Here is a 24,473-nt window from a genome sequence, read left to right as displayed (position 1 = left end):
TCGGTACGGTCATTACGAGTTTCTGGTTATGCCATTTGGACTGACAAACGCTCCTACAGCGTTTATGGATCTGATGAATCGTGTGTTCCAACCATTTTTGGATCAGTTCGTAGTCATCTTTATTGACGATATCCTGGTATATTCTGAAATGGAAGCGAAGCATGATGAGCATCTCCGCATAGTACTGCAAGTGTTAAGGGAGAAGGAACTTTATGCGAAGTTCAGCAAGTTTGAATTTTGGTTGAGGGAGGTAACCTTCTTAGGTCATGTGGTCTCTGCTGAGGGGATTAAGGTGGACCCTCGAAAAATTGAAGCGATTTTGGAGTGGAAGCCGCCTAGGACAGTGTAGGAAATACGGAGTTTTCTAGGATTGGCAGGATACTACAGAAGGTTTGTGGAAGGTTTTTCTGTGATGGCAGCACCTCTGACAAAACTCATAAGGAAATGAGTACTGTTTGTATGGACTGAGACCCAGCAGGAAGCTTTTGAGAAATTGAAGAAAGTTCTGACTGAAGCACCTGTGTTAACTTAGCTGGAGTCTGGGAAGGATTTTACTGTGTATAGTGACGCATAACATGTAGGTTTGGGCTGCGTGTTAATGCAAGAGGGTAAGGTGGTTGCATATAAATCACGACAACTTAAGCCTCATGAGGGGAACTATCCTACTCATGATTTGGAGTTGGCGGCAGTGATATTTGCACTTAAGATTTGGAGACATTACTTGTATGGGGAGAGGTGTATTATATACACAGACCACAAGAGTCTTAAGTATTTGTTGACTCAGAAGGAGCTGAACCTTAGGCAAAGGAGATGGATTGAGTTGCTTAAGGATTATGACTATTCGATCGAGTATCACCTAGGCAAGGCTAATGTGGTAGCCGACGCTCTAAGTCGTAGAACTATATCTGATCTGAGAGCAATGTTTGCTCGTCTGAGTCTATATGACGATAGAAGTCTGTTGGCTGAGTTGCAAGTGAGACCAACCTGGGTGGAACAGATTAAGGAAAAGCAGTTGAACGATGAGTCTTTGGTTGCTCATTTTTAACAAGTTAAGGAAGGGGAAACTTCTGAGTTTGGGTTAAATGGCAAAGGAGTTCTGTGTTTCTGAGGAAGAATTTGTGTTCCGAAGGACTCTGACTTGAGGCAGGCAATATTGAAGGAAGCTCATGGGGGACTGTGTGCCATGCATCCTAGAGGGAATAAGTTGTATCACGACTTGCGAGAATTGTACTGGTGGCCTAGACTTAAACGAGAAGTAACGGAGTTTGTAGGAAAATGTCTAACATGCCAACAAGTGAAAGCTGAGCATCAATTACCTTCTAGACTGTTACAGCCGGTGAAGATACCACTTTGGAAGTGGGAGAGGGTAACCATGGACTTTGTGAGTGGGTTCCATTTGTCACCATCGAAGAAAGACTCGGTGTGGGTGATTGTGGATAGGTTGACCAAATCAGCCCATTTCATACCTGTGCGTACTGACTTCTCACTTCAAAAGTTAGCCAAGTTGTATGTGGCAGAGATTGTGCGACTTCATGGAGTCCCAGTTTCGATTATCTCTGACAGGGATCCCAGATTCACATCTCAGTTTTGGAAAAAGTTGCATGAGGCGTTGGGGACGCGATTGAACTTTAGTACGGCTTTCCATCCCCAAACTGATGGTCAGTCGGAAAGGGTTATTCAGATTCTGGAGGACATGTTGAGGGGATGCGTGATTGACTTTTGAGGTAGTTGGGAGGATTACTTGCCGTTGGCAAAATTTGCATACAATAACAGTTATCAAGCGAGTATTCGAATGGCACTGTATGAAGCACTGTATGGACGAAGGTGTTGTACCCCTAGTTGTTGGACTGAACTGGGAGAGCGACAAGTTCTTGGACCAGAGTTGGTAGCGAATACTGAGGATAAGGTCAGAATAATTAGGGATTGGTTAAAAGAAGCTTCTGATAGGAAAAATTCGTATGTAGATTTGAAGCAGAAGGAGATTGAGTACTCAGTAGGTGATATGGTTTTCTTGAAGGTTTCTCCTTGGAAGAAGATATTAAGGTTTGGTCAGAAGGGCAAGTTGAGTCCGTGGTTCATTGGGCCCTATCAAGTTTTGAAGCGAGTAGGCCCAGTGGCTTATCAATTGGAATTGCCTTTAGAGTTAGACAGTATTCATGATGTATTTCACGTCTCCATGTTAAGGTGTTATCGCTCTGACCCTGCTCATGTCGTGCCGGTTGCAGATATTGAAGTTCAGACTGATTTGACCTTTGAGGAGGAGCCTGTGCAAAAATTGGCTCGAGATGTTAAGGTCCTCAGAAGGAAATCTGTTCCATTAGTGAAAGTGCTTTGGCGCAATCATGGCAGAGAGGAAGCTACGTGGGAGCCAGAAGAGGCGATGCAACAGCAATACCCTCATCTGTTTGAATCAGGTAAAATTTCGAGGACGAAATTTCTTTAAGGAGGGTAGAGTTGTAACGCCCCAAATTTTTGACTGTTTGGCGTAGGTTTAATTATGTTAGTGGGCCTCTAGAAGGCCCAAGCTTAAGCTAAAACCTGGTAATTTTAAGTGATTTTAATCCATAGGGAAAAGAGGTTCTGGTTAGCTAGGCTTTTAAGTATTAACTGGGTACAATAAAACACAAGGAAGCCTGTGGTAAGTTGGCATGTGACGCCACTTGGGGGCTTTAGAGGTGGCGTGTGGATGACCAAGGTGAGCTAAGGTTCGAGTCGCAAGGTAAGCAAATTAGTAATATTAAGTTTTATGAACAAAGAGGTAAGTAGTGGAACTGAAGTGAAAGGCTGTCAAGAGAAGATTTAGGAGCTAATAAGGGAGAGGATTTAGGAGCTGATAAGGGAGAGGATGTAGGAGCTGATTAGGGAGAACGGTGTTGGCCGAATGGTAGACTCTTGAGGAGCAAGAGTTGGCCGGCCAATGGGTGCTTTAGGGGGCAAAATTCGACAAGGTTAAGTGCCAGTATAAATTCGGCACTAGGGGTAAGTTGTGCCGTTTCCTGACTATTCTCCTCTTCTTTTCTTTTTCTCCTCTCTCCATCAACTTTTTCTTTTTCTTCTTTTCTCTATAGTCGAATCTTTCTATCCTTCTGTTCATCTCCATCTTTTTCTTTAGATGATCCTAAACCTTCATAGCCATTTGCCATAAGAAAAGCCGAAATCCCGAAAGCCATATTTCCTTCTGTACCGATTTCTCCTAGCCAATTCTCTCATCTTTTTCATCATTCTGCACCGATTCTTTATGTTTCTAAGCCTCAAGTTTTTGTCGACAAGACCACAGCAAAACCCTCCTATTTCATCTTTTGTTACACAATTGCAAGAGGAAAAAAAACTGAAAACTCCACACTCCTAGGGACTTAGCCGAATATTGAGATCACTGAAGGCTCGTATTTTGCTATCATTTGTGGGCTTAGAACTGCATCAGAATCGAGTGGGGATTAAGAGGTAGTGTTGACTGAAGGAATCGGTGGTAAGTCGTTTCAACCTAGTCTTTATTTCGTATTCTTGAAAAAGCCATAATCCCTAAAGGTTAGGGAGGCTGTCGATTGGACTTATAGCCCTAAGGGGGTTGTGATAACTGTTTTAAATTTGATAATAGTGGGATCAAAAAGCTGCTGATCGAAGGCTTGGACAAGCGAAACGACTGGATCTTGACATAATCGCTAACTTCGACAAAGGTAGGATCGCTAGTGCCTAAGGTGCTTTTGGCCGAATGTGGTAAGGGGTTAATATGTAGTTCGTTTGGGTAGTTGATTAATGTGGTAGTAATATAAATGTAGGTAGTTCTTGCATGGATCTCGTCAGCGAATCATTACAAACAGGTGTGTAACTGTCACCCTCTCATAGACTAGATCGACAAAAGCCAAAAAGCCAAAATGTCGAAAAGTCGGTATTTTGGGAACTTGCGAGTGTGCCAATGCTCGAAAGATAAGTGGGTTAATATTTTGGTAATCTAAAGTGATAAAACTGCAGCACATGCAATTTCATGCGTTGTTGATATTTTGGGCTTAACATGCCGAAATCGGGTTAATGGGCCACCGAGCCCAATTCTGTAAGAAAACGCGGTAAGTGTTTCTGGTCGTATGTAAATGGCTATGCTATGCATGAAAATCCTAAGAATAGTTAAATTACTTAATACCCCTATGTATGGAAATTACTGATATACTCCTAGGTGCAAAATTACCATTATACCCCTAGGGTTACTTTTGACTGAAAAGCATGATAATTTAATTCTGTATGATGTATGCCATGATTGTATATCTGTTGCATGGGGACATGGGTTATATTATGGAGGAAGCATACTGGTGGCTATGCCACATTTATCTGATCTGGTGGCTCTGCCACATATATCTGTTCTGGTGGCTCTGCCACGATTATCTGTTCTGGTGACTCTGTCACATTATTTGTTCTGGCAGCCATGCTGCATATTTCTGTGGCGTGTAGCGGTTGGGTGGGTCGAGTAGTCTCCCCACATGGTGAAAGGTTGGTATGAGGGTGCATGTGGTTGGATATGGGTTGCGTTTTGCATAGACATGTAATATCTGTTCTGCTCTGTTATGGGCCTATGGGCTTTATTCTGACTTCTGTCCTGGGCTAAGGCCAACTTATTCTGTTTCTATGGTTGAGCTGATATAGGCTATGGTTGGGTTAATTTACACACGGAGCTTCCCCAAACTCACCCCTTTATTCTTCATCCACGCAGGTAATCCCCAACCATAGTGGGCTTGGAGCTGTGAGGGATTCGGAGTGGCTACACGTTCTGCAAGTTGATTTTATTCTGGTGAACTGGATATTTTTATTTATTTATTTACGTTTAAGGTTTTGGGTTTTAAAATGTAATAAGGCCGCTTAATTATTTTCTTTGATGGGTTTTATATGTTTTATTAATATGGATATTACTTATATTTAACTATTGAATTTGGATAGCATTAGGGCGCGTTTTCAAAAACGGTAATTGATTTCAAAATAATACGACAACAAGCACAGCTTCCACAATAAGAATATTTTCCAAAATTAATCACGTTTCCTAAAAAGGACTTAATCAAATTGGTTTCCTGGAAATATACACGATATTAAGGTGTGGTAATGGTGGTGTGCATGTCTAAGATTGGATCCGAAGGGAGCTTGGTACTTATGCAGTCCGAGGGACTCACCTCCTCTTTTCTGGTTTCCTACCTGGTGCTCAGCTTCCATTCACTTTAACTTGCATTGAAATTATCTTTTAAAAAACACTAAATAAGTTTTTCGAGAACAATGACCTGAAATGTTTTTGAACGCTTTGATGTGGCATGTCAGATCCAGCCATAACGTCTGGGCCGGGTTTGGGGTGTTACACTCTACCCGTGTGGACAAAATATAGGTCATTCCCAAGCCATTTTTCTCACCCAACAAGACATGTACCTACAAACACATTTGCACACAATTACCAGCCATAACAAGGCACCAAAATCATGCTTATTCTAACTCTATACATGTGATATAATAACATAAAACCAATATGCCCAAAGGAACCTCAATGACTGCATCAAAACATGTAAAACCATGTACTCAATTTGGCCAAAATAAGCAACTAACTTTTAGGCATATTTACATCTATTCATACCATATAATTTTCTTACCAAAACATACCAAATGGTGCTAATCAAGCCATTCAACTACTAGCATTATCATTTATATATGCCATTCACAACAAAGTACCAATTCACTACTAACATTTCATCTTCTATCATTCAAACACCTAACCAAATACAATTGTTCGTATAACAACTTAATTTCATCAACATTAAACTATCCATAAGCGATTTCATTCATACCAATTTATCAAGTCAAAAGATACATATGTACAACTTAGAAAGTAAAGTATCCAAACACACAATTTAGTGATTCAATTTTATACCAAAATGAACTAGACACATATGCATATATAGTTATAGCCACATATACATGCCACAATCCCAAAAAAGGTTCAAAAGCTACTAACGATGATGGATAGTGTGAGCCGAAGTTTCAATCCATCCCAAATCAGCAAAAGTAATCTACAAATCGATAAATAAACTCGAATAAGCTTATAAAACTTAGTAAGCACATAACAATTTATTTAACTTAACATTAAATGAGTGAACCACTATTTTTATTAATAAATGTTATCGAAATGTAACCACGGCACGAAAGTACCATCAACAGTATCGAAGTACAAGAGGGGCACGTACAATCAGGAGTACCGAAGTACAACAAGGGAACGTAAGTGCGATCAGAGCTACCGAAGTACGAAAGAGGCATGTAAGTGTGACCAAGGGTATCAAAGTATGATAGGGGCACATAAGTGCAATCAGGGATATAATTATATAATAATTAACTTCTTGATTATAAAATTACATAAGGAAATCAAATGATATAATTTAATTACTATGAACTTACTTCGACACTATTACGATGGAGTACGATCGACTAATCCACAACTTTTGCCTTCCCTCGATTTAAATCCAGCTGAGATCTATCTTGATCTAAATAAATAAATTCAACCAACTTAATAACTAGTCTATGCAATTCAATTCAAATGTTAGTAAAATTACACTTTTGCCCCTACTCATTTGATTTCTTTTCAATTTAGTCTCTAACCTCGATAAATGAAATTCATGCAAATCCATACCTAACCCAAGCTAGCCGAATTTCATAGAGGTCCCTATCACCATTAACTTTTCACATTTTTCAATTTAACCCCTAATTGACATTTTCAACAAAATTCACTTTAAAAAAGTTGTTTATCTAACAACATATATTCATTTTCCTCCACCAAACATCAAATTCACATGATTTCATTCATGGTAACACCCTAGAATTTTAAAATTTTTGCAAATTAGTCCCTCGGCTAGGTAGATTAAGCAACAGCGACTCCAAAAATGTAAAAATCATTAAAAATGGAGTTCAAACTCATACCATGCAATCCCAATAGCTCAACCAAACTCTCAAGCTCCAAAAAAGGGGTTTTACAAGCCTAATTTCGGTGGAGAAGAAAGCGTATGAAGATGAGCACTAAATTTTCTATTATTTGTTTTATGATTATTTTACTAATTACCATTTTAACCATAGTTTTTAACCTTTAAAAATTTACTAAACCATGCCCATTTTTGCCCATTAACCATATCAATGGTATAATTAGAACATAAAACCTCCAACCATTTAAATTCATAGCTAATAACTGCCTTTAATTTATTGAACTCAAGTTTTGCACATTTTGCAATTTAATCATTTTATCGAATTAAGCATGCAAAAGGTAATATTTCTTAACGGAATTTTTATACGATACTACTAACATGTTGTAGAGATTAAAATAATAAATAACTAGATAATCACATATCAGATTTGTGGTCCCAAAACCATTGTTCCATTTTCACTGAAAATAGTCTGTTAAAACTCTCCCCCCTAAAAAAAATTTTGTCCTTGAAAATCTTACCAAAAAAGAGGCTCGGATATTGTTTTGTCATAGCTTCCTCAGGTTCCCAATTAGCTTCTTCTATTCTGTGTCAATGCCAGAGAACTTTTATTATAGCTATGTTCTTATTTCTCAATTCTTTCACTTACTGAGCCAGAATTTTTATCGGTTCTTCATTATACAACATATCAAACTGAATCTCAATATCTGTCGAAGAGATAACATGTGAAGGGACCGATCGGTACCATCTTAACATAGACACATGAAAGACATTATGAATCTTTTCTAGTTCTGACAGTAAATTTAATCGATACGTGACAGGTTCGATTCTTTCAATAATCTCATACGGCCTGATAAATCGCGGACTTAGCTTTCCTTTGCGATCGAACTGAAGCACTATCTTCCAAGGCGATACTTTCAAAAATACTTTGTCACTGACTTGAAATTCCATGTCTTTATGTTCCTGCATAAGATTTTTGACAATTTGAAGCTGCTTTCAAACTATCTCGGATCACTTTTACTTTTTCTTCAGTCTCACGACCAAGTCAACCCCGTGTATCGTTTTCTCATTGAGCTCAGTCCAATATATTAGAGTTCAACATTTTCAACCATACAAAGCTTCATATGGCGCTATTTTTAAGCTTAATTGATAATTGTTATTATACGCGAATTCAACCGACGACAAATATTTCTCCCAGCTGTGTTCAAACTCTAATACGCAACAACGAAGCATATCTTCGAGTATCTGAATTACTCGCTCGGACTGACCATTGGTCTGAGGATGAAATGCGGTGCTAAACCATAATCGCCCACCAAGAGCTTCTTGTAAAACTCTCCGAAGTCGTGATGTAAATCGTGGAGCTCTATCATAAATAATAGACATTGGGACCCTGTGTAATCTAACGATTTCAGAAACATATATCTCAGCTAATCTCTCAAGGGAGTAATCTATGCACACTAGAATAAAGTGTGCAGATTTCGTCAGATGATCAACAACAACCCAAATTGCATCTTTTTTCCTCAGAGATAGGGGTAAACTCGATACAAAGTCCATTGTAACTCGATCCCATTTCCATTCCGGTATCATCACTAGATAAAATAATCTAGAAGGTACTTGATGTTCAGCTTTAACTTGTTGACATACTAAACATCTTGATACAAACTCTAAAATCTCACGTTTCATTCCATGCCACCAGTATATATGTTTCAAATCACTGTACATATTATTACTTCCTGGATGAATAAACAAGCTACCATAATGAGCTTCGTGCAAGATTATCCAAATGAGTTCAGAATTCTTTGGTATACAAATTTTGCCACTAGAAAGTAAGCAATCATCGAACCTTATCTAAAAATCTGAATTAGGAGTCGACTCACACAATTTTCATTTAGCTACCAAAAAATTATCGTATTTCTGAGCCTCACAAATCTCTTGTAAGAATAATAGCTTAGCTTTTAACTCAGCTAAAATCGAACAATCAACAGACAGTGACAATTGCGTATTAAACGCTGGCAAAGCAAACAAAGATTTTCTACTCAGAACATCAGCCACTACATTTGCTTTTCCCGGATGATAATCAATAATCAAATCATAATCTTTTAACAACTCGAGCAATCTGTGTTTTCTCAAGCTCAAATCTCTTTGTGACAATAAATACTTCAAACTCTTATGATCAGTAAAAATGTGACATTTTTCACCAAACAAATGGTGTCACCAAATTTTCAACGCAAACACAATAGCTGCCAATTCTAAGTCATGTGTGAGATAATTCTTTTCGCGCGGCTTCAATTTTCAGGAAGCATATGTTATTACTTTGTCTTCCTGTATCAAAACATAGCCTAAACCATTTAAAGATGCATCACTGAAGATCACAAATTCTTTACCTGATTCAGGCTGAACTAAAACGGGTGCTTCAGTCAACAGTATTTTCAACTAGTTGAAACTTTGCTAACACTTCTCGAACCATTCGTATTTTACATCTTTCTGTAATAGTCGCTTCATCGGTATAGCTATTATCGAAAATCCTTTGACAAATCTTCTGTAATATCCAGCTAGTCCAGAAAACTTCTAATCTTAGATATATTTCTCGGAGGCTTCCAATCAACTATAACTAAAATTTTACTCGAATCTGCTCTGATGCCATCTGCCGACACAACATGTCCTAGAAAACAAACTTCTCAGAGCCAAAAATCACATTTGCTAAACTTAGAGAATAATTTTTTTCACGTAAATTTTGCAAGACAATTCACAGATGTTCAGCATGCTCAAATTTGTCCCGTGAATAAACAAAATATTATCGATGAAAACCACAACAAATAGATCTAGATGCGGTCTAAAAATCCTGTCATCAGATCCATAAATACTACAGCTGCATTGGCTAAACCAAATGGCATCACTAAAAATTCATAATGTCCGTACTTGGTTCTGAATGCAATTTTTGGTACATCCTAATCTTTAACTCGTAACTAATAGTAGCTAGAACGAAGATCAATCTTTGAAAATATTGACCTTTCAACTAGTCAAACAGATCGTCAATATGCGACAAGGGATATTTGTTCTTTATCATCACTTTGATGAGTTATCGATAATTGATACATAACCACATAGATCCGTCTTTTTTCGTGATGAATAAAACAGGAGCACCCTAAGGAGAAAAGCTAGGTCTAGCAAAGCCTTTATCTGTCAACTCCTTCAATTCTGTAGGTGTCATTTTGTATGGTGCTACAGATATCGGGGATGTTCCTAGCATTAATTCAATACCAAACTCAACCTCCTGGGCTAGAGGTAGCCCAGGCAACTCTTATGAAAATACATTCAAGAATTCACATACCACTGGAACTGATGCTAGTTTCATTTTCGAAGCTCTAGAGTCAACTATATAAGCAAGATATGCTTCACAACCCTTTTCAACATACTTTCCTGCCATTGAAATAGAAATTATACTGGATGTACCATCCAACCATTCCGACATTCTAACACAATATATTTTCTTCTACAATTCCCAATAGTAGCATGTTGTATTAACCAGTCCATTCCCAGAATCACATCAAATTCATCAAAAGGTAACAACATCAAACTAGCAGGAAAGTCATAACTTTTAATTTTCAGTGGGCAAGACCTATATAACTGATTAGCTAGAACACACCGACCTAAAGGATTTGTAACCTTAATAGTATATTCAGTAAACTCAATAGGTATTTTCTTTTTGCCTACTAACGTAGTACATATATACAAATGAGTTGATCAAGGATCAATCAATACATATACATTACTATCAAAGAGAGAAAAGGTATCCGCAATAACATCTGGAGCAGTAGCTTCTTCTCAAGCTTAAATTGCATAAGCTTTAGTCGATGTTCTCGCTTCTGATCGTTCATTCATCTTGTTAATCTTTCCTCGATCGGGAGTAGTATTTCTAGCATTTCCAGATCTTCTACCCCTATGAGAGGTTGCTTTTAGCTTATTTGATTGATTCCAAAATCACTTTGCTTCTTGGGATAGTTACGGAGAAAGTGGTCGGTAGCTCCACAACAAAAACAAGCTCTCAATTCGATCGGCAATCACCAAAATACCTTTTATTATAGTCATCACACGTTGAAATGGTTCTCTCCACATTTCTTACACTTCCAACACTCGCTGCTGGAGCATTGACTGACTGGAAATTGCTTTGCCTCAGTTTCTCTCGATTAACAAACTTTGAAGGAGTAGCTGACTGACTTGTGTCATTTCTAACTTTCTTTGAAGGAAACAACTGAGCAGGCTTGAATAGTCTTCTCTTGTTATAGTCTCTGAATCTTGAATCTGATTGTCGTTTACTTTTACGAATCTCTTCAACCTTTTGCATTCGCTCGAAAAGTTCTACTAATTCTCGTAACTTTAGTGTTGTTACAGCCAACCAGATCTCATCATTCAATCCATCTTCAAACCTGATACACATTTCCTCCTCAGTCAATACAATGTGACGAGCACACTTTCTTAATTGCACAAATTCTCGTTCATACTCAACTACAGTCTAATTTCTTTACTTTAATTTGAGAAATTCTTTCTTTTTCCGATTGATTAACAATTGCTTAACATGTTTTTTTCTTGAATTCACTCTGGAAGAAGTCCTAATTAATTTGATCATACGATACCATCGTGCTCAAAGTATCCTACCACAAATATGCCTCGTCTTTTAGTAAAAACACTGCACATCTCAAACAATCTTTAGGGTTATACAATAATTCTGCAAAAACTCTCTTTGTATTTAATATCTAGTACTCAGCTTTTGACGAATCATCATCTACCATACCTCTAAACTCTTCTGCACCACATTTTCGAACCTTATCTACAGATACCTGAGTAACCAACACTGATGCAGGGGTGGTAGTATTCAAGGATGCCAGAGGAGGCACAACAGGGGGTGGAGAAGGTGAAGTAGCCGTATTTGCTTGTTTAAACTCGTTGAACCATTGGTTCATCATTCCCATAAACATATGTTTCATTTCATCACCAACTGGTTGAGGAATAGGATCACTGTTACTTGCTTTTGGATTTGAAGCTTGAACATTACTTCAAATTCGTTAACTATAGCTCGATTAGATTCTGCTGACATCTTGAGTCTATAAGAAATAATATTGTTAGAACGAATCAAAACGCATAACACTATCACAGGGTATATGAGGCATGTATATACTAATTCCTACTCCGCTACATTAGTCCTAGAATCGACTAAACGATAGCTCTGATACCAATAAATGTAAAACCCCTAATCCGTATCCGTTGTTGAAACAGAGTTACGGAGCATTACTAGAGTTTTCAAATTAAACGAATAAAATTTCAAACATGTCAAATCATATCACTAATAATAGTAAAACCAATTCAAATCATACATGTTGTCCCTTATACGAGCCTTCGATGCTTTAAAAACATGTTAGAAAGAAATTGGGACTGACTAAATCAAAAACTCAAAGAATTTTTAAAAAAATTTGCAACACTGTAAGGGTCACACGGCTGAAACAGGGTCGACACAACCCCAACTTAATTCGCACACTCACCTCATATGAAACAGGGGAAACCAGACTAACATGGCTAGTTACTGTCTCTCGCAAGATCTTCGCCTAAAAAAATAAACAATGAAATGATTATACAAACAGTTCAAACAATCGAACAAAACCGATTTCGACATAGTATCATTAACTCGGTAAAACTTGTAAAATGAGAGGAAATAATAGCAAAACTTACTCAATTATCACACAATCGACTTTACAGGAAACGGAGAACTCTTAATTAACGTAAAATTGAATACCAAAGAAGGAAAAATAAAAGAAAAGAAGAAGGATTGAAAAATAGACTTAAAGAGAAAAAGAAAAAAAAGTAAGGAAGGAGATACAATAGAAACGCTTTAGACTATTTAAAATTAACCACCTCCTTCCGGCAATTGCAAAAAAAATATTTCCTAATGTGTACAATGGAATTCAAACTCAAAACCAAAAAAAATAAAAACAAATGTTTAACTAGTGAACCAGCAGGCTCGTTCTTGTCATTGATTTACCTAGAATTGAACTTAACTATGAAACGCATAGGTGAAGGTTGTTTTAAAAACAATCACAAAACATTTTAACAATGCAACTCGAACTCCAGACCTTGAACACAAAAGTAGAGCACAAAGCCAGAGATACCAAAATCTAATTACTCTAGATTCTCACAATTAAATTCCAGAAATTTTGGGACATTACAACTCTCTCCCCTTAAAAGAAATTTCGGTGTTGAAATTGTACCTGTGTTAAATAGATACAGATACAGATGTCAGATTGCTTCTTCAGGTTCCCACATGGCTTCCTCAGCGTTGTGGTTCTGCCACGAGACCTTTAATAGAGGGATAGTTTTCTTCCTTAGCTCTTTAACATCATGTTCCAAAATCTGAACAGGTTCCTCTTCGAATGTTAAATCCAGACGCAATTCAATCTTGTCGACAAGAACAATATGCGACGGGTCCGACCGATATCTTTTCAACATCGAGAAATAAAACACATCATGAATTCAATCCAGCTCCGATGGTAATTCCAACTGGTAAGCAATAGGTCCAACACACTTCAAAATATGGTAAGGCCCAATGAACCTTGGGCGTAGTTTGCCATTGCGTCCAAATCGAGGGACCTTTTTCCAAGGTGATACCTTTAAAAACAAGTGATCACCTACCAAATACTCAATATTCTTTCTTTTTAAATCTGCATAAGACTTTTGTCAATTCGATGTGGCTTTTAGTCGGTCCCAAATTACTTTCGCAGTATTCTCAATTTCAGAAACCAACTCAGGACCTAATATCCAGCGTTCACTTAACTCTATCCAACATCATGGGTTACGACACTTACGACCATATAAAGCCTTATAGAGTGTCATATGAATACTAGACTGAAAACTATTGTTGTATGCGAACTCTACCAATGGTAGGTACTCCTCCCAGCTACCCCTGAAGTCTATCACACAACCCCGAAGCATACCTTCTAGGATCTAGATAACTCGCTCTAACTGTCCATTGGTCTAAAAGTGATACATAGTACCAAAATTAAGTCGAGTGCCTAAAGCCTCATAGAGTTTCTTCCAAAATCGAGACAAAAATCGTGGATCTCTGTCAGAAATGATCAAGACTGGAATTCCATGTAGTCTCATAATTTTAACGATGTACAATTTAGCTAACTTCTGTAAGGAGTAGTATGTTCGCATAGGAATAAAATGGGCTGACTTGGTCAACCAATCAATGATGACCCAAACTGAATCTTTCTTAGTTGGAGTTAAAGATAACCCTATAAAAAATCCATTATTACCCGCTCCCATTTCCACTGTGGAATCTTAACTAGCTGAAGCAGTCTAGAGGGAAACTGATGTTCGACCTTAACCTTTTTACACGTCAGACAGTAAGATACAAAAGTGACTACCTCCTGTTTCAGTCCAGGCCACCAATAAAGCTCTCAGAGATCCTGGTACATCTTGTTCCCACTAGGATACAGAGCATAGGGGCTATCATGTGCCTCTTGCAAGATCGAATGCCTTAATTCCTTATATCGGGTACACAAATCTGACCTTTGAAACACAACACCTTATCGTTGTTCAGGCTAAAATTAGAATTCTCATTCGAGTCAATATGTTGCATACGTTGGACTAAAGACTTGTCAGTCAATTACTTAGTTTGAATCTGCTCCACCCAAGTCGGTTTTACTTGTAATTCAGCCAACAGTCCTCCATCCTCAACCAAACTCAAACGAGCTAACAATGCTCTCAGGTCTGCTATCACTCTACAGCTAAGGGCATCAGTTACCACATTAGCCTTACCCAGATGGTACTCGATTGTATAATCATAGTCTTTAAGTAACTCAAACCATCAGCACTGCCAGAGATCTAACTCTTTTCAGGTTAACAAATATTTGAGACTCTTATGATCGGTGAAAATAATACACCTTTCGCCATACAGATAATGTCTCTAGATCTTTAGAGTAAGCACAACCACGACTAGCTCAAGATCGTGCGTAGGGTAGTTACCCTCGTGTGCCTTAAGCTGTCGCGACGTGTAAGCGACCACCTTACCATCCTGCATAAGCACACATCCTAACCCGACGTGTGAAGCATCACTGTATACCACAAACTCTTAACCTGACTCCAGTTTAACTAAAATAGAAGCCTATGTTAGAACGGTCTTGAGCCTATCAAATCTAGACTGTTGTGCCTCAGACCACACGAATTGGGCATTCTTACGCAAGAGCTTTGTCAGAGGTACCACAATAAAAAAAAACCCTTCAATGAACCTTCGGTAGTAACCGGCTAAACCCAAGAAGCTACGAACCTCGGATACATTTTTTGGTTGTTTCCATTCAACTATAGCTTATATTTTCTTAGGATCTACTCGGATCCCTTCCACCGTCAGTACATGACCTAGAAAAGTGACTTTCTACAACCAGAACTCACACTTACTGAACTTGGCATACAACTATTTTTCTCGGAGTATCTGAAGTACGATACGAAGATGATCCAAGTACGGTTGAAACACCCAATTCATTAAATCCATAAATGCCACCGAAGCATTCTTTAATTTGAAAGGCATTACTAGAAACTCGTAATGTCCATAACGAGTACTGAAACAATTTTGTACACATCAGTCTCTTTCACTTTGACCTGATGGTAACTGAAGTGTAGGTCGATTTTAGAAAAGACAGACGCTCATTGAAATTGATCGAACAAGTCGTCAATCCTCAGTGTCGAATACTTATTCTTGATTGTCAATTGTTCAACTGCCTATAATCAATGTATATTCTCATAAACTCATCATTCTTCTTAAAAAACAATATCGGTGCCCCTCACGGAGACACACTCGGTCAAATGAATCCTCTATCCAAGAGTTCTTGAAGTTGCGCTTTTAATTCGATCAGCTCTTTCGGTGCCAAGCGATAGGGTGCAATGGTTACTGGAGTAGTACCTGGTAATAGATCAATTCCAAATTCCACCTCTCTATCCAGAGGTACTCTAGGCAATTCCTTAGGAAAGACGTCTGGAAAATCCCTCACAGTGCGGATATCTTCCACTGAAAGCTTTTCAGAAGTAGAAGTAGATACGTAAGCAAGGTATGCCTTGCACCCTTTTCAGACTAACTTATCTGCTACAAGAGTGGAGATTATATTAGAGAGGTAATCTCGACGCTTACCAACCTTAACTACCTCATCATTCGCAGATGGCCTTAAAGTGACCCTCTTGATTGCATAGTTTAGACTGATCTGATACTCAACAAGCCAATCCATTTACAAAATCAATTCAAACTCATTAAAGGGAACTTTCATTAAATTAGCTGGAAATACCGTGCCCTAAAGTTCTAGGGGTACCCGCCTGTATACTTTATCAACTCAGATTGACTGTCCCAACAGACTAATCACAGAAAACTCTCTAGAAGTATTTTCAGCACTTAAACCCAAATTTATAGAAATAGCACTAGCTATATAAGAGTGAGTAGAGCCAATATTAATGAGACCATAATACAAAACAGAATGAATAAAGAAGGTACCTGTAATGACATCACCATCATAGCTCTCCTCGCAGCGTCTCGCCGCATAAACCAGTGTCGACTGACAAGCCTCTGTCTGACCTACTTCTCTACTCGATGCTCTATGTCCTCCCCCAGATCCATTACCACCCCTACTAGTACCACGACCTCGAAATGGTTGCTAAACCTCTCTTAGAGACCGAACAGAATTCGAAGCTGGAGTCTATGCCGCAGTTAGCACTAAATCAGGTCGATGGGGGCAATCCCTAACTTGATACTCCATTGAACTGCAATGGAGGCATGCTCCTAATTTCCTCCAACACTCGCCTAGATGGCGCTTCCCACAATCACTGCAAGCTAAATCTCAGTCTCTACCGTTGATGTCTCGGCCCTCGGAGGCCTATCAAATCTCGCTCGTTTCTTAGGGCGTTAACTTAGACCAGAGGGATGCCAATCTCGCTTAACCTTATTCTAATCCTTCTAACGATCACAACGCTTGCACTCAATGCGATTCACTTTTTCCACTATCTTCGCTTTGTGATCCCGTGATTTCGTGATAGGTTTTAAATATTTATAATTACTCATTCTTGAAACTGACTATTATCGCGATGTAGGCAAGTGTACCTATCGAACAGTAGTATAGTTTTAGCAATACCGGATTGTCGAACCCAAAGGAACTAAAAGTACTAGTAATGACTGTCTTTTTATTATCTAGCCTAAGAATAAAGAGGTTTTTATTTTAATTAACTAATTATCTAAACTAAGAACTCACAGCGAATAGAATTGGGAAATTGCTTTTCGGAAAATCGATTGAATGAAGGCAATACCTAAGGAAAAATCCACCTAGACTGTACTTGTTAATCTGGCTTCGAATCGGACGATTTATTCATTTAACTTGTTCCGTAGGAATCCCTAAATTATATTATTATCCTTATTCAATACTAATAATGTCTAATCCCTAGATTGAATAACTGAGACTTTTCTCTAATTAACACTCTAGGGTTTCATTAACTCAATCTATAGATCCCCTTACTAGGTTTCACCCTAATCTGGCAAGATCTTATCACCCTATGTCTAGGCGTGCAATCAACTCCGCTTAATTATGACAAATGTACTCTTAGACAGGGTCTATTCCTCCTCTGAATAAGAGCTTATCTTGAATCGGTATCCTGGGATATCAAAACAAGAATTAAGAACACATAATTAAGAACAAGTTAAATATTTATCATACGATTCAGAAAATAATAACAAGATTCGTCTCAGGTTTCATTCCCCTTAGGTATTTAGGGGATTTATTTCATAACTAAATAAGAAAACATCTCAGAATAATAAAGAATACAAAACATATGAAAACCCAAAACTCCTGAAGGGAAATTGAGGAGAGATCTTCAGTCTTGATGATGAATCCGGCTTTTGAGATGGATCAATCGACTTTCTTGGGGTAATTCCTTGCCCCTTATTCTCTGTGTCCCTTTTCTTCCTCCTCTAGGGTGTATTTATAGGCTTTGGACTCAACTTGGGCTCGGTAGGGACACGCCCGTATGCGATTACTTCAGGTCATGCTCGAGCCTGCCAAATTGACACGGCCATGTGGTCCGCCCATGTGAAGAGGTCCAGGCCGTGTTGATTTTATACTTTGGCCCATTTTCTCCATTTTTGGCCCATTTCTCGTTCGTTTCGCTTTCCTATGCTCTCCTAGGTATAAAACATGAAATTAAAGCATTAGGAGCATCGAATTCACCAACTCTAATGGAAAATCATCCATAAAATACGTTAAACATGGGATAAAAATATGTATAAATTACGGTTTATCAAATACCCCCACACTTAAGCATTTGCTTGTCCTCAAGCACAATTCTTAACTCATAATCAAAATAAATTCTTCTCAACTTATAATTTCTATCGATAATATCTTAAATTAATCCATAGGTAATCATACATTGAGAATTCATCTAAAAGATCATAAAAGTTTCAAACATTCGAAGTTGAGCATTTTATTCTGAAAACATAGGTGTCTCCCCTCATCTAAGTAATTATCTTCGATTTAGAATATCACAGAGTTTCACATCCTCACTAAATAATCACTCAAATCACTTGAGGTGTTTAAGGACAATAAATGAAGCACTCAATAGTCAATAATGAAAGGTCATTACCATAGGCTTGTATGAGAATCAAATCTCCACCACTATAATTTAAGATGATACATCAATCAAAAGGTCTTTAAAGGGTTGTAATGAGGCTTGGTTAGGGGGTGTAGTCACAAGCTAAAAGAAAGGGTTAGAATCGAGATTGAATTGGAAAATTGCCTAACTAGAAAAAGAGTTAATCATCACTTGTGTACAGCAAAGCTTCTTTTTAGAATATGGAATTACTAATGTGTATACATAATAATTTTTTCTAAAGAACAAGTAAAATAACATAGACTAACTATTAAGAACAAGACATAGCTAAGCAATTTGTTCCACTCAAATCTCAACAAAAATAGGGATTAATTTAGGGGATTTCAACAATAATGGGTTAAGGGTTAAAATTAAGGGTAATATAAGAAATAGCTTGTTAGGTTCAAAGGGGTCTACTAGGGGTTAATCGTGGAGGTAGGCTTTTCATGGCATGAGTGGGTTAATCCTAAGTGCCTTAATCATTTTGACATATCAAATCAAATGGTGTGGTCTCGACATGCATAATCAAGAAAGTTCTAGAATAACAATTCAATATTGACGCACTCCAAGCAATAATAAAAGTGAGCATGAAAGAATCAATAGATGCTCAAAAGGATCAAAAATCTCACAAAAATTATGGCTTTTTGATGTTTAAAACTTGTGAATTCTAACTCAAAGTAATACCTAAACTTTGGGGAAACAACCTAAGATTTTGAATTCTTAAAAATCAACTTATCATGCTTGATTCTCTAATGTCTTAAAGTTTAAAAAATCAATGCATAAATGCCTATGTTTTAATTCAAGATATATCAACAAAAATCATAAATCAATCAAAATTTATCCTAAATATAATATGAGAGCTTTTCAAGAGAACAAAGTAGTCATTCAGAGATTTTTCTGATAATAAAATAAATATCCCCCCACACTTAAGACTACATTGCCCTCAATGTACAAAGATAGATATTAGAGTATAAAAATAAGTTAGGGGGAGAAGTGAAACTTCCTGTATTAAGAATGGATGATATTCTTGGATTGGCGAGATTGAGTATTGGAAATAAATCTGGATGTCAAGCATGATTCTGAATGATAAAAAGAGAGCGAAGGGAATAATCTTGATAGTAGTCACAAAGATAAGCCGTGTTTAAAAGGAAAACAAATGAATCTTAAAAACTTAATGAAAGAAAAATAAAATAAAAGAATTATTCTAATTTCTCAAATGGCACGACCAGTGTACACGCCCGTGTGGGTCATAGCTCAGCCGTGTTCGTCGTGAATTAAGGTGTCGTCACACGGCCTTCTGGCACGCCCGTGTGTAAAGGCCATGTGGTTATAAGATCATGTTACACGATCGTGTGTGATGTGATTCACTTCTCCCATGGTCATGTAGCTCTGCACACACCCGTGTTATTTTGATAGTGTTGTCCACGGGAGCTAGACACGGGCGTGTTGCACGCCCGTGTTCACTTGGAAGATTCGACCACGGCCATGTCGCACGGTCGTGGCATTTCATTGCAACCCATGTTTGGGGAAATCTTTGCCCTGTTTTCACACGACCCTACGCACGCCCGTGTGCTTGGCCGTGACTCTGTGGAAAACCTGTATTCAAGTGTTCTGTTAGTAAGTTAGATGTCGAATACTAAATTTTAAAGAATTTAATACAGTTAGTGCTCGAGTTGCCTCCCGAGAAGCGCTTATTTATATTCTAAGCTCGACTTATCTCTCCGTTGAATGATCATGGTGGTTTGAGTAGTTTATACTCCTCATTCCTGCTATCAATCTCATCAAAATAAGAGTTTAAATGTGTGTTGCTTACCTTAAAAGCGCCGAACTTGTGATGACTCACCTCGACCGTACAGAATGGGAAAATGTTGAGTACCGTAAGAGGAATTTCGTCATTAGGTGTGGTAGCGACAATGTGGGGATCTGCGGCATCTAAGAAGACTCTATCTCCAACCTTAAGTTGATTTGGAGAGGTATTGAGCTCGTTCTGTCGTAGATTCGGTTCGTCGTGTGTTCTTGGTTTATGCGTCTGCTATTAATCTAGCTCCTCGATTTGTAGTCTTCGATCTTCATTAACAGGTCATCTACTATTGCTCGAGAATGGCTCATGTACTTCCTTCAGACTTATCTCCTGCAAAGTGGGTTGTATTATATGGTCAGTTTTAATAGAATGGTTTAGATGATCACCTTCAATTTTCGATGTGTTGCCAGAATTGTGAGCTTGAAGGGTGATTGCTTCATCTCCTACGCGAAGCGTGAGCTCACCTGTGCCAACATCAATAATTTTTTTAGCAGTTGCTAAAAAAGGCCTTCCTAGAATTAAAGGAGTGTTGCTATCCTCCTGTATGTCTAAAACAATGAATTCAACGGGAAATATAAATTTATCAATTTTAACTAGCACATCTTCAATAATACCCCTAGGAAATCTTATAGTTTTATTTTCTAATTGAATGCTCATCCTAGTCTGTTTGGGTTTCCCGAGACCTAATTGTTTAAACATTTTGTAAGGCATGACATTGATACTAGCCCCTAAATTAGCTAATGCATTATTAACATCTAAACTACCAATTAAGCAAGGAATCGTAAAACTCCCTGGATCTTTTAGTTTGTTTGGTAGCTTATTTTACAGAATAACGGAGCACATTGCGTTTAGCTCTACATGCGACGCCTCATCAAACTTCCGTTTATTTGCTAAAAGCTCCTTTAAAAATGTCATTACATTCGGCATCTGCGATAGGGCTTCAATAAACGGTAAGTTAATGTGTACTTTTTTTAAGAGTTTAAGGAATTTACTAAATTGTTCATCTGAGCGGTCTTTCCTTGCCACATTGGGGTATGGCACATGAGGTTTATATTTGACGTTCACTGATTTGTTTGTATTGTGATCTACCTCACCTTGACCTTTGCTTGCCACAGTTTTTTGCCTCGGTTCTCGCTCAGGCTCAACAAATCCTTCTTCATCTTGAATGTTAATTACGTTGAGCTGTTCCCTTGGGTTGTGTTCAATATTACTTGGCAAGCTACCTTGTGGTCATTCAGAGGTTAGTTTGGAAAGCTGGCCTATTTGAGTTTCGAGCCCTTGGATCGACGCTTGTTGATTTTTAAGTGCTGTCTCGGTGTTCTAAAAATGGGTTTCTGACACTGATATAAACTTTGAGAGCATCTCTTCAAGGTTCGGCTTCTTTTCCTGTTGGTAGGGTGGTTGTTGAAAACCCGGAGGATGTTGTGTTCTTTGATTTCCTTGACCGCCCCACGAGAAATTGGGGTGGTTCCTCCAACCTGCATTGTAAGTGTTATTATATGGATTATTTTGAGGTCGAGGATTATTACCCATGTAATTTAATTGCTCATTATCCATGTTGTGGCCATAAAGTTGGTATTCCAAATGGTTTGGTCCACCTCTACTTGCTCCGCACTGCATTACTGGGTAAACCTATGAAGAACTAAGAAAACCATCAATCTTTTTATTTAGAAGTTCTACTTGGTTTGACAGCATAGTAACCGAATCGATGTTATAAATGCCTGCTACTTTAGTTGGCTTAGTCCTCATGACTTGCCACTGATAGTTATTCAGTGACATCTCCTCTATAAACTCATAGGCATCTTTAGGTGTTTTATTGTTGATGGTTCCGCCAGCAGCTGCATCAACCATTTGTCGAGTCGAAGGATTCAGGCCATTATGGAATGTTTGAACCTGAAGCCAAAGCGGTAACCCATGGTGAGGGCACCTTCTCAGTAAGTCTTTGTATCTCTCCCATGCATCGTAAAGTGTTTCTAAGTCCATCTGCACAAACGAAGAGATATCATTATGTAATTTAGCCGTTTTAGCCGGCGGAAAGTATTTGAGTAAAAATTTTTCAGTTATTTGTTCCCAAGTAGTAATTGACCCTTGTGGTAATGAGTTCAACCACTGTTTAGCTTTATTCCTCAATGAAAAGGGAAACAACCAAAGACGTATGGCATCATCAGAAATGCCATTGATTTTAAATGTATCGCAGAATTCTAGAAAGTTTGCTAAGTGAGTGTTGGGATCTTCATCTTGCAAACCGTCAAATTGAACAAACTGTTGTATCATTTGAATTGTGTTAGGTTTCAGTTCAAAAGTATTTGCAGCTACAGTAGGTCTAACTATGCTAGATTCAGTTCCTGTTAAAGAAGGTTTAGCATAATCATACATAGTGCGTGGAGCAGGATTTTGATTAACCGCAATTGCAGGTGGTAGCTGATTGCCTTGGTTTTCAACCATCTCTTCGGTTGGGGGTTGAGTATCATCCTCTTGCTCGTTCTCTGTGTATCTTAAGCTTCGCCTTATTTCTCTTTGGTTTTTAAGAACTGTGCGATCGATTTCTTCATCAAAAAGTAGTGGTCCTGACGGGTTTCTTCTAGTCATAAACTATAAAAACCTGTCAAGAGAAAGAAAAAGTAAATTAAAAAATAATAATAATAATAAATTAATTTGCAAGAGAAATAAATGGCTAAAGTAATAAAAATTGAGTGTTCCTAATATCTTAGTTCCCCAGCAACAACGCCAAAAACTTGATCGCGTGATTTTGTGATGGGTTTTAAATATTTATAATTACTCATTCTTGAAAATAACTATTATCGCGATGTAGGCAAGTGTACCTATCGAACAGTAGTATAGTTTTAGCAAGACCAGATTGTCGAACCCAAAGGAACTAAAAGTACTAGTAATGACTGTCTTTTTATTATCTAGCCTAAGAATAAAGAGGTTTTTGTTTTAACTAACTAATTATCTAAACTAAAAACTCACAGAGAATAGAATTGGGAAATTACTTTTGGGAAAATCAATTGAATAAAGGCAATACCTAAAGAAAAATCGGCCTAGACTGTATTTGTTATTCTGGCTTCGAATCGGGCGATTTATTCATTTAACTTGTTTCGTAGAAATCCCTAAATTATGTTATTATCCCTATTCAATACTAATAACATCTGATCCCTAGATTGAATAACCGAGACTTTTCTCTAATTAACACTCTAGGGTTGCATTAACTCGATCTATAGATCCCCTTACTAGGTTTCACCCTAATCCGGAAAAATTTTGTCACCCTATGTCTAGGCGCGCAATCAACTCCACTTAATTATGAAAAATGTACTCTTAGACAGGGTCTATTCCATTTCTGAATAAGAGCTTATCTTGAATCGGTATCCTAGGATATCAAAACAAGAATTAAGAACACATAATTAAGAACAAGTTAAATATTTATCATATGATTCAGAAAATAATAACAAGATTTGTCTCAGGTTTCATTCCCCTTAGGTATTTTGGGGATTTAGTTCATAAATAAATAAGAAAACATCTCAGAATAATAAAGAATACAAAACATAAAAAAAACCCAAAACTTTTGAAGGGAAATTGAGGAGAGGTCTTCAGTCTTGATGATGAATCTGGCTTCTGAGATGGATCAATTGGCTTTCTTGGGGTAATTCCTTGCCCCCTATTCTTTGTGTCCCTTTTCTTCCTCCTCTAGGGTGTATTTATAGGCTTTGGAATGCCTAAGAGCCCTCAAAATTAGCCTTTTCCGAATTGGACTCAACTTGGGCTAAGTAGGGACACGCCCTGTGACACGCCCGTGTGTGATTACTTCAGGCCGTGCTTGAGCCTGCGAAATTGACACGGCCGTGTGGTTCGCCCGTGTGAGGAGGTCCAGGTTGTGTTGATTTTGTACTTTGTCCCATTTCTCAGTTTTTGTCCCGTTTCTCGTTCCTTTCGCTTTCCTATGCTCTCCTAGGTATAAAACATGAAATTAAAGCATTAGGAGCATCGAATTCACCAACTCTAATGGGAAATCATCCATAAAATGCGTTAAACATAGGATAAAAATATGTATAAATTACAGTTTATCACTTTGTCAACTA

The 24,473-nt window shown here is 37.9% G+C and overlaps 1 non-coding gene across 1 annotated transcript; it reads left to right on the top strand.

Annotated features, from left to right (window-relative positions):
* Positions 1-22,306: 22,306 nt before the first annotated feature.
* On the top strand, positions 22,307-22,412 carry LOC121204389 (small nucleolar RNA R71). The gene has a single exon (XR_005899314.1). It is a non-coding gene; the product is annotated as a small nucleolar RNA R71 (small nucleolar RNA).
* Positions 22,413-24,473: the final 2,061 nt, after the last annotated feature.

This window comes from Gossypium hirsutum, chromosome A07 (genome assembly GCF_007990345.1).
Source record: "Gossypium hirsutum isolate 1008001.06 chromosome A07, Gossypium_hirsutum_v2.1, whole genome shotgun sequence".
NCBI classification, from domain to species: Eukaryota; Viridiplantae; Streptophyta; class Magnoliopsida; order Malvales; family Malvaceae; genus Gossypium; species Gossypium hirsutum.
Note: the sequence above shows the minus strand (reverse complement) of the source record. Positions and strands in the feature narration are given on the sequence as shown.